The sequence below is a fragment of the Aedes albopictus genome, chromosome 1 (genome assembly GCF_035046485.1).
Source record: "Aedes albopictus strain Foshan chromosome 1, AalbF5, whole genome shotgun sequence".
NCBI classification, from domain to species: domain Eukaryota; kingdom Metazoa; phylum Arthropoda; class Insecta; order Diptera; family Culicidae; genus Aedes; species Aedes albopictus.
This window is the reverse complement of record NC_085136.1, coordinates 29,136,009-29,154,533: the sequence shown is the minus strand read 5'-3', so window position 1 is coordinate 29,154,533 and position 18,525 is coordinate 29,136,009. Positions and strand designations below refer to the sequence as shown.

Sequence of the window (18,525 nt, the reverse complement as noted above, 5' to 3'; positions counted from 1 at the left end):
TCCCATGAGAGTAACAAGAGCATTTTTAAATACTGATTCTGTCATATTTCAATCAACGTTTAAAAAAGATCTAACATATGCTCAAGGTTCTACTTTCTTTGAAACAATACGCACCATTCGAGCAATAAAGTGGTGAAGAATGTCCCGTAAAGGAACTCATCCCAAGGTAACTCTTGTTGTGAGTGACGATTGATTTTGACGATGAGTTTTTGTTTCAAAATACTCACCATGGTCACCGTTAACCCTTATGTGGCCGACAGGGCATCCGGGTACCCAACACTCATTTAAAATACACGGTGTAGAAAAAAGCAAAAAAATTGTCGGACACATAACGGTTAAATAGAAGAGTACGAGAGTATTGAATCTATGGTTATACCCTCTTTACTCTTCTAGCGGTAAAAGATGCAAAAGTTTTCCACATATTTGCAAAGGTCAAACTTTGCACGTTCTGAGAATAGTTCGACTCTTGCATCGGAAGTGGAGTTTATGTTCTTCTTCTATGTTAGGAACACGACCAGGATGCAACCGAAGCAACGGACGGTTATTTTGCATTTAGACGCACAGGAAAACCACGATGTGGTGGGAAAGTTTTTCAAATGGAACTCCTGGAAGTGGTTCTAGGCCTACTAGATTTCCTATTATTTAACCTATCGAATGATTGGTTTAAACTTCCAAATTTAGTCCATTTTACAAGCCGATTTCATGAATGAATTTTTGACAGGCGTCACATCCGGGTAACACGTGAAGTTCAATATCAATAGCAGGGTGTTGAGTGATTGTGTAGCTAACGAAGATTCCCCAAAATAGTTAATCTAGCGAACAGTAGGCATGAAAACTCCATCTCTCTCATGGTCAAATCAGAAGAAATTATTCATGACGGTAGACGGTAGGCAATACAATCCCTGAAGCATGCCACAACATAAGGCCGAAACGTCGGAACAGTATAAAATACTTGGCTTGACTTAATGGCTGAGAAAGCCAATCCCAAAATAGTTAATATCAATAATGTTATCGTTTCGTAAAATTGCTCATTGTGAAAGATGTACGTTAGAAACGGCTTTCTTAAGTAATTCCTTCTAGGATTCTTCCAGGTGTTCCTAGAAACCCCCTCCAAAAATCCTTCAGGGATTCCTTCTGGATTTCCTTTAGGAATCTTCCACGAATTTCAAGCAAGATTCAGCCAGGAGTTCCTTCTGGATTTTCTCAGGAATTCTTTTTGAGATTCATATTGAAAATACTTTCGAAATTCTTTAGGGATACTTATGAAATTCCTATAGGAGATCCTTGAGCAATTCCATCAACAATTTCTTAAGGAATACCTCCAGCAGTTTTGTAAGAAGTTTCCTCCAATTATTCCTTCTGGAGTTCCATTTTGCTAAAAAAAAATTCGGGTCATTGCGGAGAAAAATTTCTGAACAAATTCCAAAAGAAACAATTGGAAGCATATCAGGATGGAATTCCGGAATGAATCTCGAAAAAAAAATTCTGGAGGGTTCCCGGAACTTTTGAATAAATCCCTAGAGAAATCTCTGAAGTCCCAAAAGCAATCTCAGAAGAAATTTCTGCAAGAATCCCTGAGGGTACTTCTGAAGAAACCCCAAGATGGATCTCTGGTGGAGCTTCCTGAGGAATCACAGAAGAAACTGGAGGAATTACAAAAAATTGCTGGGGTAACCTCAGAAGGAATTTCTGAAGGACTCTTGCAGAAATCGCAGAACAAATTCCGAGAAAAAAAATCAGAACAGGAATTCAGGAACTCCTGGAGAAATCCCAGTAGAAATTCTTTTAGGAATCCCGGAAGGAATCTCTAGATAGATCCAGGAGGAGGGGGTACTTTCCGAAGCAGTTCTGGTAAAAGCTCTTGTTGAGAAATCTCAGGAAAACTCCTGCAAGAGTCCTAGGGAATGCTTCTGAAGTAACCCTAACTAAACCCCAGAATGAATCGCATAAATAAATCTCCTGAAAATCCAGAAGAAACTCCTGTAGTAATCCTGGAAGAAGTTTGAGATGAAACCACTTCAGCAGCAACAGCTTCGTTTGCCCAATCTTCTTCACTACGTTTCGTACATTTGCAGTTGCTGGCATGGCCTCGATCTCCAGTTTCCTTCTACGATGCGATGCAAGCCGGTAGACACGCGCTACCGCCCGAACTGCAACATTCCCCTTCAAATATCATCGGCTCTGTGACTGAAATCTCGTAGAACTGCAAAAGCGCACGAATCTCTTCGGTACTGTTCAAAACTTCTCTTTCCTGCTTCCTACGGCTAGTATCGGAACCCTGGACCACGAAACCATGGCCTATTTGAACGCAGGCTACGAACTTTCTCCCACTTCGTCGACGCGTCGACCACATTGCACTTCTTCGTCATTAATCTCCGTTCTGCAAGATTCGTTAAACTGTGGTCGTTAAACTGTGGTCGTTAAACTGTGGTCGGAGTGGATCCACGATAGCACAATCTTCGAGTCGGGCCTCATAGAACGCTGCTTCACCTCCAAATGGAATCGTCTTTACGACAGAGTTCGCCAGCCTTGTTTGTAGCTTGCAGCTCGAGTTGTACTGTTGGCATGTACTGCAACGGTGAAAGTTTCGACCTAGCTTTCACGAGCGGTCCAGTCCGGTGGCTGTCTCGATGCAGATGTACGCCACGGAACCGTATGGCTGGCTTGCGTCAACAAAAACGTGCAATTGTGTGCTACGGAAATAGTAGCGGGGAACGCGGACATTTTCCTCTTCCGGATGGTTCTGGGATACGGTTGCTCCACTTCTCGCTCGGAATGCTGACTTCGACAGAAGTAGTCTGCTCCTCACCGCCTCCTGTCAGGCACTCCTGTAGCCGTACCAAATTCTCCACGTCGGAAAACCCATACGCTTTCGTTGACGTCTCGTAGCTGCTAATGAACATCGGCCATTCTTCCATCCTGCCAGAAAACGTTGGCAACTTCCTGGATAGGAACTGCCGAGCGGACATCTGCACCTTCGTCGGTTCACGCTGCCTTTTCCGACGAGACTTCTCGTCCTTTTTCTCTTCTTCGGAACTTTCCGAACTTTCTTCGCTGCTTTCTTCTTCCTCTGCGGATCTGTCCTCTTCCTCGCTGGAACTTTCTTATTTCTCGCAGCTTTCCACCTCTTCTTCTTCGGGACTCACACTACCTACCTTACCTTGATACCTTGTTGGCTACAAAGTAATTTTACTCCAATGCCGAGCGTATAGTAGAGCACCATCTTCGTCGGTCTTGGGCGATGTTCCTCCAGTTTCCCCGAACGTGTAGGGATCGTAGATCTTCTTCAACCGCGTGCAGCCAGCGAGTTCGCGGCCGCCCACGAAGTCGCCTACCTCTACCGGGTTCTCTGCTGAATATTGTTTTCGCTATTCTTTCTTCCGACATTCGCACTACGTGTCCAGCCCACTGAAGTCTGCCGTATTTTATACGTTTCACAATATTCGCATCTTCCCAAGCAACACAACTAGTTATAATACTGTTTATAATTCACATTTAATACATAACCTGCTGTATTTTCCTTGAATTATAAACTTTATTTTAGACACTTGTATACTCAAAACAGCGCAAAAAATGGCGGCTTATAAAACATCTTTCAAGTTGTATAACATGTACTGTAATACTCTTATGGTACTAATATTTTCAATTTATTTAGATGTTAAAGGCTACTGCTGTTATTAATTAGTCCAGAAACAGTTCAAAATACTCGTTTTATACTAATACATTCATGTGGTTGGAAATAAGCATTTTTCAACCGATATAGCTTGCAGAATTCATTTATATAACATATTATCAGCAAAAATTGAAATCAAGCTACATGACAGAAATATGACTTGGAGAAAACATTAATATAACAAGCTTAAACGAACATATCTAAACTGTCATGGCAAATGACAGTAAACAAATATTTAAAAAAAAAACATAATTATATATTCAAAATGCTTCTTCAATCCAAATATGTTCAGCCGAATGATGATTTCGATAATTGGATTTTTTTTTCTAATTTGAATGACTAATGAAGAAACGGTCATTCTCAGTAACGGTACAACTGTTTCACCTGCAGTTCAAGATTTATGGTGAAACTATTGATTATACTTATCTATAACAAACGCGCTTCAGGGTTGAGTTGAAAAATGAAATGAAAGTAAGCCAAATTGTGCAAATTTTCTTTGATATTTTTAAATCCATTCACAAAGAAACAATATGGCAGACTTTTTATTACGCTTACAGTGCAGTTGAAAAGTTTCATGAACAACTTGGAAATGATTCGTTATTGACTATGAGAGACTCAGAAGAAATTCGATTTTATTTTAAACTAAAAACCTTTTTTAAGAATACACTGAAATATCACAGCAAAATCCAGTTTCTCCATAATCTATATATAATAATTCATTTATTCATATTTTGAGTCGGTACTGTACTCTAAGCCGCTTTGCAAACAACTCCGCATGAAAAAATATCAAAACAATTATAATACGTATTGAAAACATATTTTCAACATATTCACAAAAAGGTTATAATTCCGTTTTGTGATGAACATTAAAACATCAATATAACTAAATTAGAGCTTCTGCTTTTGCGAAAAATAAATATCGAAACGTCAAAACTTGTTGTTGTTATTCGTCTCATCTTTGTAGAGTGTTACTAAGAAATGAATTAAGCTAGTACATTTTGTATGATAAAAGTATAAAATAGTGTCTCCCGAGTGAAAATTGTAAATTGCATGGCATCAGGTAAGGCAAGCTGCCATCAACTGAAAAGAGTGCAAGTTAACTTGGAGCAACGAGCGGTCTTGTTTTCTCTTGCATATGTCGTGATGAACATTCTGCCTCATTGTATCCGCCTCAAAACATGGAAAACCTAGTTTCATTGAGACCTTAATGAGTTCCCATTATTTGTTTTTATAGAAAGAGACGTCTTTTAAATAATGCAGACCCAGACATGTTGAAAACTGAAATTAAATTTCGCAAAGTGGGATGATGCTACGTAGTAAACAGTGATTGTTTTCGTTCTTGGATTGATTTGATGTGTTTATAGTTTTAATTGTGTTACATAACTGTGCGATCAAAGTGTTGCGGGCATGATGAAATTGCAGATATTTTTTTTGGCTGCTTGTTATCGAACAACTTTATAAAGACTTGGTTATAACACTAGATGTTTTCTAATTCGTTTATAATGCAATTATATGACATGTTTCTGGATCATTATTTTTCAAGATGTTTTCTGTGTTACTTGGGTTCGTACACTTGGTACAACTCGTGATTCATGCGTCTGCGCCACACTCCATTTTCTTGTTTCCCACCGAGAATTGTCCGCAGCACTTTGCGCTCAAAAACTCCAAAAGCTTTTCGGTCTACCTCCTTTAACGTCCACGCTTCGTGACCGTAGAGGGCAACCGGAAGAATCAGCGTCTTATACAGAGCGAATTTTGTTTGCGTTTGCAAGTTACGGGACCTAAGCTGGCTACGCAATCCGTAAAAGGCCCTATTCGCAGCTGCAATACGCCTTTTCACTTCACGGGAAACGTCATTGTCACATGTCACAAGTGTTCCAAGATAAACAAATTCTTCAACAACTTCAAACACTTCCCCATCAATCACTACCTCAGCACTAACACCACTAGGCCTGCTTCTGTCTCTACCCGCTATCATGTACTTCGTCTTGGTAGAGTTAATCGTCAAGCCTATCCTCGCTGTCTCTCTCTTCAGAGGAGCATAAGCTTCCTCCACTGCCCTACGATCGATGCCGATGAGATCAATATCGTCCGCAAAACCGAGGAGCATGTGCGACCGTGTGATGATAGAGCCATTCCTCTGCACGCCTGACCTCCTAATCGCTCCTTCGAGTGCAATGTTGAACAATAAATTTGAAAGAGCATCCCCCTGCTTCAATCCATCCAAGGTCAAAAACGACGTAGACACTTCGTCCGCGATCCGAACACTTGATTTTGATCCATCCAGCGTTGCGCGTATCAGCCTAATTAGTTTCGCCGGAAAACCATGTTCTGACATTATCTGCCAAAGCTCATTTCTTTTCACTGAATCGTACGCTGCTTTAAAATCAATGAACAGATGGTGAGTCTGCAAGTTATATTCCCGAAATTTATCTAGGATCATCCGCAGGGTAAACATTTGATCCGTCGTTGATCGGCCCTCACGAAAACCAGCCTGGTATTCGCCGACGAAGGACTCCTCAAGAGGTCGCAGTCTGTTGAACAGGACACGCGACAGTATCTTATACGCCGAATTTAAAAGGGTAATCCCTCTGTAATTGGCACACTCCAGTCTGTGCCCTTTCTTGTAGATTGGGCATATGAGGCCATCCAACCAACTAGTAGGCAATTCTTCATCCTCCCAAATCTTTATAATAATCTGATGGATTGATTGATGTAGCTGCTCGCTTTCGTGCTTAAGAAGTTCGACCGGGATCTCGTCCTTCCCAGCAGCCTTGCTGTTTTTCAGCTCCTTAAGGGCCTTTTTAACCTCATCCAGTGTTGGTGGTTCCACTGCTTGACTGTCATCCATTATGTTAATCCTGTTCCTGGGTGCTCCTTCGCTGCTACCATTCAACAAATCTTCGAAGTGCTCCTTCCACCTGGCTGCCACCATTGTTTTGTCTGTCAGCAAATTTCCTTCCCGGTCATTGCACATGGCGGGCACTGGCGCAGTCTTGTGCCACGCGCCATTGACAGTTGCATAAAATCTCCGCATATCGTTCCTGTCCATACTTTCCTGCGCTTCAGCAATAACACTCTCTTCGTGTTGCCGTTTTTTCCTGCGGTGGATTCGTTTCTCTTCTGCTCTTGCAACCCTGTACCGCTCTCTGTTCTGCCGGGTACCGGCCACTAGCATTCGACTTCTGGCGGCATTCTTTTCGTTCGTCGCTCGTTGGCAGTCCTCGTCAAACCAACCATTACGTTGGCGTCGCTGAGCGGTACCAATCACCTCTTGCGCTGTTGTTGTCACTGCTTCGTGGATACTTCTCCACAAGCTGTTGACATCTCCAGATCCGTTGGTCTCTCCTATCCTCTCGTCTAGCTTCTGATGGTACTGTGCAGCAACCCCTTCGGCTGACAAGCGCTGGATATTGAAACGCATCGTCCTGTTGTTTCTTGAACTCGTGACGCTGGATAATCGCGCCCGAATTTTAGCGGCTACAAGATAATGATCCGAGTCGATGTTCGGGCCTCTGTAGGACCTCACATCTATGACGTCCGAGAAATGTCGCCCGTCGACCAGCACGTGGTCTATCTGGGAGCAAGTGTCACCACTCGGGTGTCGCCAGGTGTGTTTTCGGATATTCTTACGTGCAAAGTAGGTACTGCTGATTGCCATCCCTCTAGCAGCAGCGAATGTCACAAGGCGCAGACCATTATCGTTGGTAACAGAATGAAGGCTTTCCGTTCCAATGACAGGCCGAAAGAAACTTTCTCTGCCGATCTGCGCATTTGCATCTCCGATGACTATTTTGACATCTTGTTTTGGGCACTCTCCGTAGGCCTTATCAAGGCTCTCATAGAACTCATCCTTCATGTCATCGGGTTTGTCGTTCGTTGGCGCATAGATGCTGATCAGGCTGTAGTTGAAGAACTTGCCCTTCATCCTCAACACACAGATTCGGTCGCTTATCGGCTTCCACTGAATAACTCGCTTCATCTGATTCCCGATTACTATAAAGCCAACTCCGCGTTCTGCCTTATCGCCGCCGCTGTAGTAGATGTGGTACTTGAATGAAGTGTTGGCGATGGGATCCACCGCTCGGAATTCGCGTTCTCCAGTTTTGGGCCAGCGTATCTCCTGGATAGCGGCCACATTAACGCCGACATTCCGAAGTTCACGAGCCAGGAGCCCAACACGTGCGGGTTCATTCAAAGTTCTCAATTTCCAAGATCCGACTTTCCAATCGTTGTCCTTTATTCGTTGCCGGGTCTGTTGCCGTTGAATCAATCCGTTTACTCTACTATTGCTTTTCTGGGTGTTTGAAGGTTTTCAGCAGGCTACCTTACCGGGGCCGCGCTGCCTACATTGCGTTGAAGGGGCTGCCTTCTTAGGTATAGCTGACGCAATACAGCATTTCATACTCAGCCGCTGGATGCCAGAACAGACGCTGTTTGAGCCGCACCTCCTTGGTGAACAGACGCTCGGATCGTACCTCCTCAATCTAGCTGAAGTCAGAAGGACAACAGTGCCAAGGCTGCACTACCAGCTAAGCACACAACTCTTAGCTGGCGGTCTTTGTCATCGTTTGACCCGTGGAAGCATGAGGTAGGAACTTGTGAGGACCAGAGCTATGTTGGACGCTCTCCTTATCGACTCACCGTTTTGCAGCCCCGGGACTCACACTATCCGACTCAATAACTTCCACTACCTTTCTCATCTTCTCGGTTGTTTTCACCTTCTTGGGTTTGGGAATCCTTGGTTTTTCGAGTGGGGTCGAATCTCCACCACGCCCGATCAAAACACTCTCCGGCAGACTCGATGGAGCTCCAAACGACTTCAGTGTCAGTTTGCGAGAAGCTTTTGGAGTCGAGCATCCGCTATTCCAGGTTTTTCATTCCTCGACTTTTCTTCTCGAGTCCTTTTTCCGGTTTCGTCTGCATCGATTTCGCCATCTTCCTTTTTCCTCCTTCCCACTTTACCGCCTCCGGCAGCTTGCTCCAGCTCCTTTTCACTATCGGCCGCTTCAGATTCAACTGCTTCAGCTTCTCTTCCATCTCCGTCCGCATTTGTTCGAGTTTCCTCTGATGGGCTTCGTTTTTCGGTGACCTTCTTTTCCAACTGCGCCAGCTCGAACTCGAGTTTCATCTCCCGCTTCTCTTTCTCCAGCTGCAGGCGCATCTAGAACAGCTCATGCAACATCTCCAGACATTTCCGATACAAAATCTTTTCCTTCTCCATTTCCCGGTTCGAATTCGCCTTCTCCATTTCGAACTCTTTCAGCCCCTCACGCACTTCAACAGAAACAACAACTTCACTATTACTTCCGATACACTTCTGACAGCATCAAGAAACGTCCTTGACATCTGCTGTGACGCCAACACAGCCAAAGTGATACTACCGCTGGCGGTGGTCACAAAATACCATTTGCGATTTCTTTGACTGTTCTACAAATTCATTTTGTTGCTCTTCCCTGTTATCTTGTTTATGTTTCTATTTACTTTCCCACTTTCTCTGGCCCAACATAAGGCTATCTGCAGGGATGGAAAATGATGAAGATTGCAGCTAAGCAGACGCAAACCAAAACAAACATACTCGCAAACAACAGGGGCCCGAGAATACTCGCACTTCTTTATTCGTGAGTAAACGAAGCTGGCAAGCACTCGCATGTGACTCGCGAAGCTTCGTGAGTTTTGTTGCATTTTGACGAAAATCGCATTTTAACGACTGACAGTGCTGATTTCAGGAACAATGAAGCATAAAGCATTAGTTGATGTTGGATAATCGCTGGATTTGCTATTATAACCACAACAAAATGCACCTTCCGCACCTCCACTAGTTCTTCATGAATAAAAGCTCATGAGTGTTTCTGCTTTTGTTTTGCTTCTTACTCACGAAGCAGGCGGGTGCGAATAGACTCACACACTGTTTACTATCGGAATCGTGAGTAAGCCTTGTGTTGGCTTTACACTCGCGAATTGCTTCATGAGGAGAGTAATTCCATCACTGGCTATCTGACGTCCATCTCCCTTCTCTCTCAAGCAGTCACAGAAGATAGCATTTTTTGTTTAATATTTTCATACGGAAACGTTTTCGTATGAAAACAAACCTATTCTCCTCGAGAGCGAAAAAGAGAAAGATGATGAAATGTCAGATAGCCTTATACTCACTCACAGATATTCCCCTCTGCATGCTGTGAGATTTTGACTTTTACTGCGAGCACTGTGTTCAAAATTTCCGTGCGAGTGAGCAGGACAGCACCAAAACAGAGCACGTAGTAAAAGTCAAAGAACAAAAGAATTCTGCTAGTAGCGCACGGTTTATCCATCAACCGGGGTTGTCTCGTCCTGTGTGGACCACATGCTGCCACCTGGTTGCACTGTCGAAGGGTGGTACGCAGCTGTGTTAACAGCTCCCACAGATCACTGATTACGCTTGTTGATCTTGATGACTTATACTCCAGGGAGTTCTCGGATGTTATAACCCTTTGAAGCCGGATTTTTTCCAAGCGTTATTCGTTATTTTGGAGTTTTTTCTACGTTTTTCTGTAGTTTTGGTGGTCAACAGTATAAATACGGTGGATTATTATGCGGAACATTTTTTCTGGATATCCTAGGTCATCCAAACTGTTATTGAGTTTAGATCTTTAAGTTTATGGGTGTAACGGTAACTTCTTTCATTATACAAAGCTACGATTTGTAATGTATCATGCCCAGTTAGTCTTTTGAAAGGTTAAGAGATAATATCAGATCAGTCGGGATACCCTATGGATGACTGTTCTTGGGTTTAGATCATAAAGTCTACTGGTATAACGGTAACTTTTTTCATTATACAAAGCTACGATTTGATATCTATCATGTCCAGTAAGTCTTCTGATAGTTTAATAGACAGTATCAGATCAGTCGGGATATCCTAGATCATCCAAACTGTTCTTGAGGTTGGATTCAAAGGTCTACGGGTGTAACGGTAACTTCCTTCATTATACAAAGCTATGATTTGTAATCTATCATGTCCAGTTATTCTTCTGAAATGTTAAGTAACGGTAACTTTTTTCATTATATAGAGCTACGATTTGTAATCTACCATTTCCGGTAAGTCTTCTGAAAGTTTAATAGACAGTATCGGATCAGTCGGGATATCCTAGGTCATCCAGACTGTTCTTGAGTTTGAATCCTAAAATCTACGGGTGTAACGGTAACTTCTTTCATTATAAAAAGCTTTGATTGGTAATCTATCATGCCCAGTAATTGCTCTGAAAGGTATATAGACAGTGTCAGATCAGTCGAGAGGTCCCAGGTCATCCAAACTGTTCTTGAGTTTAGATTCTTAAGTCTACAGGTGTAACGTTAACTTTTTTGATTAAAAGCTATGGTCTCCGGAGTAGTGTTGTTGATCTGGAATATCTCAAAACTGTCTTGAAATGACTCATGCTATACCAGGGGAATTACAGATTACAGTCTAAAATTCATTGTGAGACTAACTATATGTTACTATCAAGAGCTAAACTTCAGGATGGTTTGGACGACCCTCAATGTCCCAAAGGTTCATAATAATATATAGTAGACAAGTTGGTCCAATCACTGCGATTGATTATGAAACGGTACTCAGTATGTCAGACATAGCTGATGTTACGAGTGTAGACCTGATGTTCTGAACTCATAGATAGTTTGGCTGACCTGGAACGTTCCCTTAGCGTCTTAAAATGACATTTGAAATTTCAAGAGCTTCACGAATCTCAGCAGATTATGCTATGCTATTATTCATGATGAAAACACATAAAGTTTTTCTAGTGGATTTGAAGGACTTTATTATAGAACAGTTTGGACGAGCCCGAATGTCCCAAAGGTTTATAATAAAAAAGTAGACTTCAGATTGCTCCAGAAACCACGGATAAATATGCAATGTTACTCAGTATAACAAAAATTGGCTACTGTTACGAGTGTAGACCTGAAGTCCTGAACTCCAATGTAGTTTAGCTGACCTGAAATACCCCTGTTGTGGCTCTATACCCGAGCAAAGGCGGATAACTAAGTGATATCACTTTGATAATAAACTATGTTATCGGTATTATCATCTTGTTATTTTTGTTATCATCTTTTCCAATTGATGATAATCACATGATAACAAATTTAGTTATCAATAATGTTGGTCTATCAAGATAACATAAAAATACTAAATAATAACAAAATATGTTTTCAGTTTCAAATGCACATTGCAAAGCTTTCCCAGAACTGAGGGTCTGGTGGACCTCGAATCTAAAAATAGATTCCGCTTTCCATCTTCAATGCGACTGCAGTACAAAAGCGTAGCCTTCAACCACTCTCCCTCTCACTGAGTCCCGTTGGTATAGGGGCTATCGGCTGCGACCGATAATCACTCGATCAGGGTTCGAGACCCACTGGGCGCAATAGTTGAAAACATGGGTTATAGTTATAAGAAACTTTTTTAACTGCTGACCATGTCGATAAAGTAGATTTTTACTATTTTCGTCGATAAAATAGCTCGAAATGATAACTAAATGATAATAAAACCTGTTATCAATCAGCTGTATTTTTTCATGTTGATAACTAAATGTAATTTTGAATAAAATATTGTATAACACAATTAGTTATCAACTTGAACTCAATGATAACTTAACTTCTTATCATTTTGGTATTCGTGGAGTAAATTTGAGTTATCATTTTTGTTATGTTGGCTCTTAATTCAACCTAAATGATAACAAACTCAATTATCAAACGAATGATAACCAGCTAACAAAACTTGTTATCATTTTGTTATCCGCCTTTGCTCGGGTATGGCATTCGAGATTTCAAGAGCTTCGCGGATCCCAGTAGATTATGCAATACTATTAAATATTTACGGTGAAAACACATAAATTTATTCTTGTAGATTTGAAGGACTTCATCATAGAACAGTTCGGACGACCCTAAATGTTCCAAAGGTTTGTAATAAGCTAGTAAACTTCAGATTTCTCCAGTAATTGTGGTTGATTATGCAACGTTACTCAGTATAACAGATATGGCTACTGTTACGAGTGTAGACCTGAAGTTCTGAACTCCAAGGTAGTTTGACTGACCTGGAATATCCCTGAAGTGTCTATAAATAACATGACATGATGTCAAGAGCTTCATGGATCCCAGTAGGTTATGCAAATGCTATCATTTATGGCGAAAATACATAAAATTATTCTTGTAGATTGGAAGGACTTCACTATAGGGCACTTTGGAACACCTAGAACATCCCAGAATATAAAACACCTTTTGATATTCTTGACAAAGCCTAAATGAATACATATAAACATAACCCACACCCAAGCTCAACTTTTAGAACAACTGGTATGTCAATTATTTCGTTTTTCCAAATTCCATGGTGTTCAGGATGTTCTAGGTTATCAATGAAGTCCCAAATATATTGTCCATTATGAACAACGTATGAATGTGATGAATAAGTTCTCAGAAGACAGTTTTTTTTTTTAATTTTGCGTAATTATCCATGTTGTAGGGACTGTCTATAAATAGGGTTCCGGGTCATTTGGCCGAACGCCACTTGGCCGAAAGGGTCATTTGGCCGAATGCCATATGGCCGAATGCCGTTTGGCCGAAAAATGAATGATGAAGTCAAGTGAGCATACCATTGTTCCCCGTCTCAATATAACTCGAAAGAACAACCTATAATTCAAAGAAGGAAAAATCATTGATGATATATTGGCAATTTCAACGCCAACTAATCCCTAAATATTAAAACTAGAAAGAATAGCATATGATTAAAAGAAGGAAATACTTCTGATAATCATATTGGCAGTTAGAATGTCAAAAACTTCCTCTGAATTCTTTTGATCATTATTCGGCTAAACAGCATTCGGCCAAACGGAATTCGCCCAAATGGCCGGACACCTACAAATAGGACGCTAGGCGATTATGGGTTAAGTCGGAATAGTATTTAAAAAAATCCTTTTTCGTTTTAGTTAGATTAAGAATGTTGTGTAATGTAGAAGAAATCATTCATGGAAAACTAGTTACGCATTTCAATAAAAAATCCCACTTACAAGATAATTTTCAAAGGATCTAAATTTAGAATAACACGTATATTCTCAACATCGAATCCCGAAAACAGAGTTTACAAGCCTACTCTTGACAAAAAAAACAAGAGCTGTTCAACATCAGTCTTATCAGTTGACTACTGATATTACACTACCGTCACTATCTCTGTAAGATGACCAATATCAAGAACAGGGATGGGAAATGTCATAAAAGTGTCATTTCGTTTGCACTGCACTTAGTCGTGAAATCGATGACATCATTGATTATCCATAACTAAACCAAGAACTAAACAGCGTTATGGACTGGTGATGCGGAAGAACCGAAATTTACACCGGAAGTGGTGTAAATAGAAAAATGTCATGACATTTTTTTTCATGAAACTCCGCGACATTTTCCATCCTTGATCGAGAAGATAATGACAGGTAACGACTAGATAGTCACCCACACTCTGGATCATTATCATTGCAACAGATCTTTTTTTTGTGGATTTAAACTAAACTCAAACTTTCCAATGACCGACGTACAATACTATTTGTGCTGTATTACGCTTAGAAATATCAAACAAATAAATGCAGATTTGAATTTTGAATCGAGTTTTGAAGATGATCTATCAATGATATTCACATATCATTACAGTCATTTCAGTTTTGATGGAAAAAGGAAAGTGACAGTGACTCAAGAGAGCGCACGATGACTTGGATCGCAGTCGGCCTATGTATACCAGCGACGTCACTACCAGTGGTAGTGACAGAGCGCAGTACTGGTCTTACTGTCCTCGAAGTACATTTTTGAGGGGTTGTGGGTGATGTTTGAATTAGATAATATTACTGACAGGTATAGTGATGAACTTTCTGATGTTTGCAAAGTAAATGCATAAATGCTAGATCTATAATACAATATTAGCATGGAACGAGCTCACCGATTCGTATATATTCACCCATCGTTTCATCGTTGGTCGAATTAAAGTTTTATACACAAATCATTCGCCAACCAACCACCGAACCTCGAACACCGGACCCCGAAAGCTGTGTTACATACTTGAATCATGGAATGAGCTCACCAATAAAATTTTTTATCGGTATTACGGATGTAAACTTATCGTTCCAGATTAAGAATGAGCTCGAATGAGCTACGACTGTGAATGAATGAATTCTTAGTTTAAAATTTCTGATCGTTCATATGTGTTTATCCCAAGCGGTCTCGCATTTAGTGAGGAACATTTCCAAAAGAAATCAGATAGTACTTGTACCAGAGTGAAAATCAGATGGTACAAGACCAGAGTGAGTTTTGCACACAAACTTTAACGTTTCACCACATAATTTGCTAAATTTAATTCCAACTTTGACTTCTTTACTTTCAAGATTAACAAGAAACAAGTTTGGTATGAGCGTTCCGAGAGATGGGTGGCGGGTGGCGCCAAACTTCCGGACCAAAAGCTTGGAAAAAAAAATTAAATTTCTTTCCTGCTTGGACCAACGCAAAAGATCAAACGCCCCGAAATCTATGCAAAATTTGTTGCGTCGCACACATACACTCACCACCACACCGGAAGCTCCAATGGGTAACGGAGCGAGGCAAGGTTCGGTGGGGCGGTAAAAATCGAAATTAATTTTCTTCTTTCATAACTTTCAAGGGGCGAGGACCCGCTTTTCCAGAAGTGGTGAGCACGACGGAAGTCCTATTTCGAGTGCACCGGAAATTCCAAACCAAGACCGGAAGTGGGTGGGCATCCGGAGGAAGGGGGCAGAAACCACACTCTCTGTTTTTTGGGGCGTTTGGATCAGACAGAGCCCCAGCTTCTTCTGTGAAGTGCAGTTTTCGAAATTGAATCCACCTGCCTCTCGGGGCGCCACTGCACTGCTGGTCCCTTCCGAAGAAGAAGGGGCCGCAATGCAGATAAGGTCCTTAGGGCCAGCACAGAGGACTCCCCAGCAGACGTTCAAAACCAATGCGATGCGTAGGCTTTGGCTCTTTTCTGAGGAATGCCTGTTGTGAATGCTATTTGCTGTTCAGAATTCGATATTAATTGAAATAGCTTTCGGTATTGCTGTTTGTGCTGCAGCAGCAGCAGAAGCCTTCTGTCTTATTTGTGTTTGTTGGCAATGCATGTCCGTCCATCTTTCCCAGTCAGGGATCGCATTCTGTGCAATAAAACGCACAAAATTTTCCTCAATCAAAGAACGGAGCCGGACGGACGTTCGAATGTACTCTAGAGAGACGAACCCCCTGGACCGGAAGAAGCTTCCGATGCGAGGTGTCAGGCTGCACTTCAGACCGAGCGTAAGGATCCACAGCCCCGTATGCACACATACATATGTGCGGCCAAATAGGCTCCTTTCGCACAAAAGAGGCAAAGGCATAAATTTTAATGAACAAAACATGCATTTTCAAAGTCAGCGCTGAAGATTTATACCCACGAGTAGTCCTGGGCTGCTCCCGGTTCGTTCGTTCACTCGACGTGTCTGTGTTGCTCTTAGAAAGTAGTGCCTCGCCAAGTTTCTCCCCTCGCGAGAATGGAATTCGGTTCCCCTGTACAAGGCTACTGGGGAAAAGTACGCTTTTCAACGGCAAACAAACTGGCAAGAACAATAGGTCAAGAAGAAAGAGTCAAGTGATTTCCGAACGAACCGTTCTCTGCTGATGCGACACTGTGAAAAAAGTTGGATGATTCTGCTAGAAATCGAAAATTTCGAAAATGGAACGAGCTCACCATTTTTTTCCACGCATCACATTTGGCGAGACAGTGCCTACATTTGGGCGTTTTCTGTGAATCAAATAATATTGAAATAAATTGAACGAGCTCATCAACTCCTTCACTTTTTATTCTCGCCGAAGTAAAGTCTACATTTAGGCGTTTTCCCGAAAACCGTTTCTCACAGTGCCAATAATTCCCATTTCTGCAAGCGAGAAAGCGAAACTAAACAAAAGCCCCGGAGGGAAGATACGTCGTCGTTTTCCTCGACGTCGTTGAACGGTTGCTTGGTCGGTGATAGTGCCGTTGCCATCATCGGTTCCTATAAACATCATCCATCTAGTTCCCTTTGAGGGAAACGAAAACGCTATAGCTGGACCTCCGACCGCGTTCGTTGGTCTTCATGATCCGACAAAGGAGCCCCGACCGGAGAGTGCCAAGTAGCTTTCCGGATTGCGTCCGACGTCGTTGTCGTAGTCGTCGTCGACGACGTTCGTGGGTTTCTTGTCCGGATCCATTGGTTGGTGGGTTGGTTGGATGATAGCAAGCGACCCAACAGTAGTGGACGAGCAGTCAACAGCAAGAACAAGGCCAAAAGTACCGTAGTATGGTGGATATATGGTCTCGTTTTCGTATCTATAGAAGTTGAAAAATGGAGATAAAGAAGACAAGGCAAAGAAAACATAAAAGACTTTGAAGGAAGGGGAGAAAAGAAGACTGTGAAGACCAAGAAGACTGAAAAATAAGACAAAGATGACAGAGAAAACAGAGAAAACATAGTAGAAAATAGAGAAGATAGAAAAACAGAGGAACCTAAGAAGATAGCGAATTCTTAGAAGTCAAAGAAGACAGAGAAGTCAAAAAGAAAGGCAGACTTGAGAAACTGTAGAAGTCAGAAAAGCCAGAGATATTAGAGCAAGGAAGCCAGAGAACAAAGGGAAGCCAGGAAATACTAAGAAGCTAGAGACGACAGAGGTGCCAGAGAAGCAAAAGAAACCAGAGAATATAAAAAAGCAAAAGAACACAAAAAAAAGTGAAACCAGAGAAGCCAGATCAGACAGAGGAAACTGAAAAACTAGAGCAGTCTAAGAAACTAGAGAAACCAGAGTGGTATAGAGGTAGAGAAACGTAGCGAAACCGGAAAAGGTAAAGATGCCACAGAAAATTAAGAATACCGTGTAGGCAGAGCAGCCAGAGAAAACATAGAAGACAGCAAATACAGATAACGCAAAAAAAATAGAGGAACGTGTATTATTCAGAGATTACGGAGAAGATAGAGGGAACAAATAAAACAATGAAGCCCTAGGAGGCAGATAAGACACACAAGGCAGAGATGACAGAGAAGTAAAAGAAATCTGTAAAGCCAGAGTACACAGAGAAGTCAGTAAAGACAAACAAGTCAGGAAGCCAGAGAAGATGTAGAAGTCAGAGAAGCCCGCGATCGTAGATAAGTCGGGGAAGCTAGAGAAGACAGAGAAACCAGAGAAGTTAGAGCAGACAGAGGAAACGCAGAAACCAAAGCAGTCACAGAAGCCAGAGAAACCAAAGAAGCCGGAGATGGAAGGGATGATAAACAATACAGAACAGTTAGAGCCAAGGAAGTAAGTGAACCGAATAATGCAGGTAGCCAGAGAAGTCAAACAGCTAGAAAAACCAAACAATACAGAGAAGTCAAAGAAAACAGCGAAAACAGAGAATGCAAATGAAACAGAGGAAGAGTATTCAGAGAATGCAGAGAAGATAGAGAAAACAGAGACAACAATGAAACCCCTAGAAGGCAGAGAAGACTGAAAGGACACACAAGGCAGAGTTGACAGAAAGGACAGAGGAGCCAGAGAAGACAACAATGACAGAGAAGACTGAGAAGCATAAGAAATCTGTAAAGCCAGAGTAGACAGAGAAGTCAGAGAAGACAAGCAAGTCAGGAAGCCAGAGAAGATGTAAAAGCCAGAAAAGGCCGTAATGTTAGACGGAAGCCAGAGAAGTTAAAGATAACAGAGATGGAAGACAGAGTAGACAGAAATAACAGAGAAACGACAGAGAAACCAGAAAGTTTGAGCAGACAGAGAAACTAGAGCAGCCAGAAAAGCCACAGAAACCAACGAAGCCGAAGATGGAAGGGGTGATAAAGAATACA

The 18,525-nt window shown here is 41.8% G+C and overlaps 1 protein-coding gene across 1 annotated transcript in view; it reads right to left on the bottom strand.

Annotated features, from left to right (window-relative positions):
* LOC109428436 (protein scalloped) overlaps positions 1-18,525 on the bottom strand; it is a 542,518-nt gene that overhangs the window by 35,687 nt on the left and 488,306 nt on the right. The window lies entirely within an intron of this gene.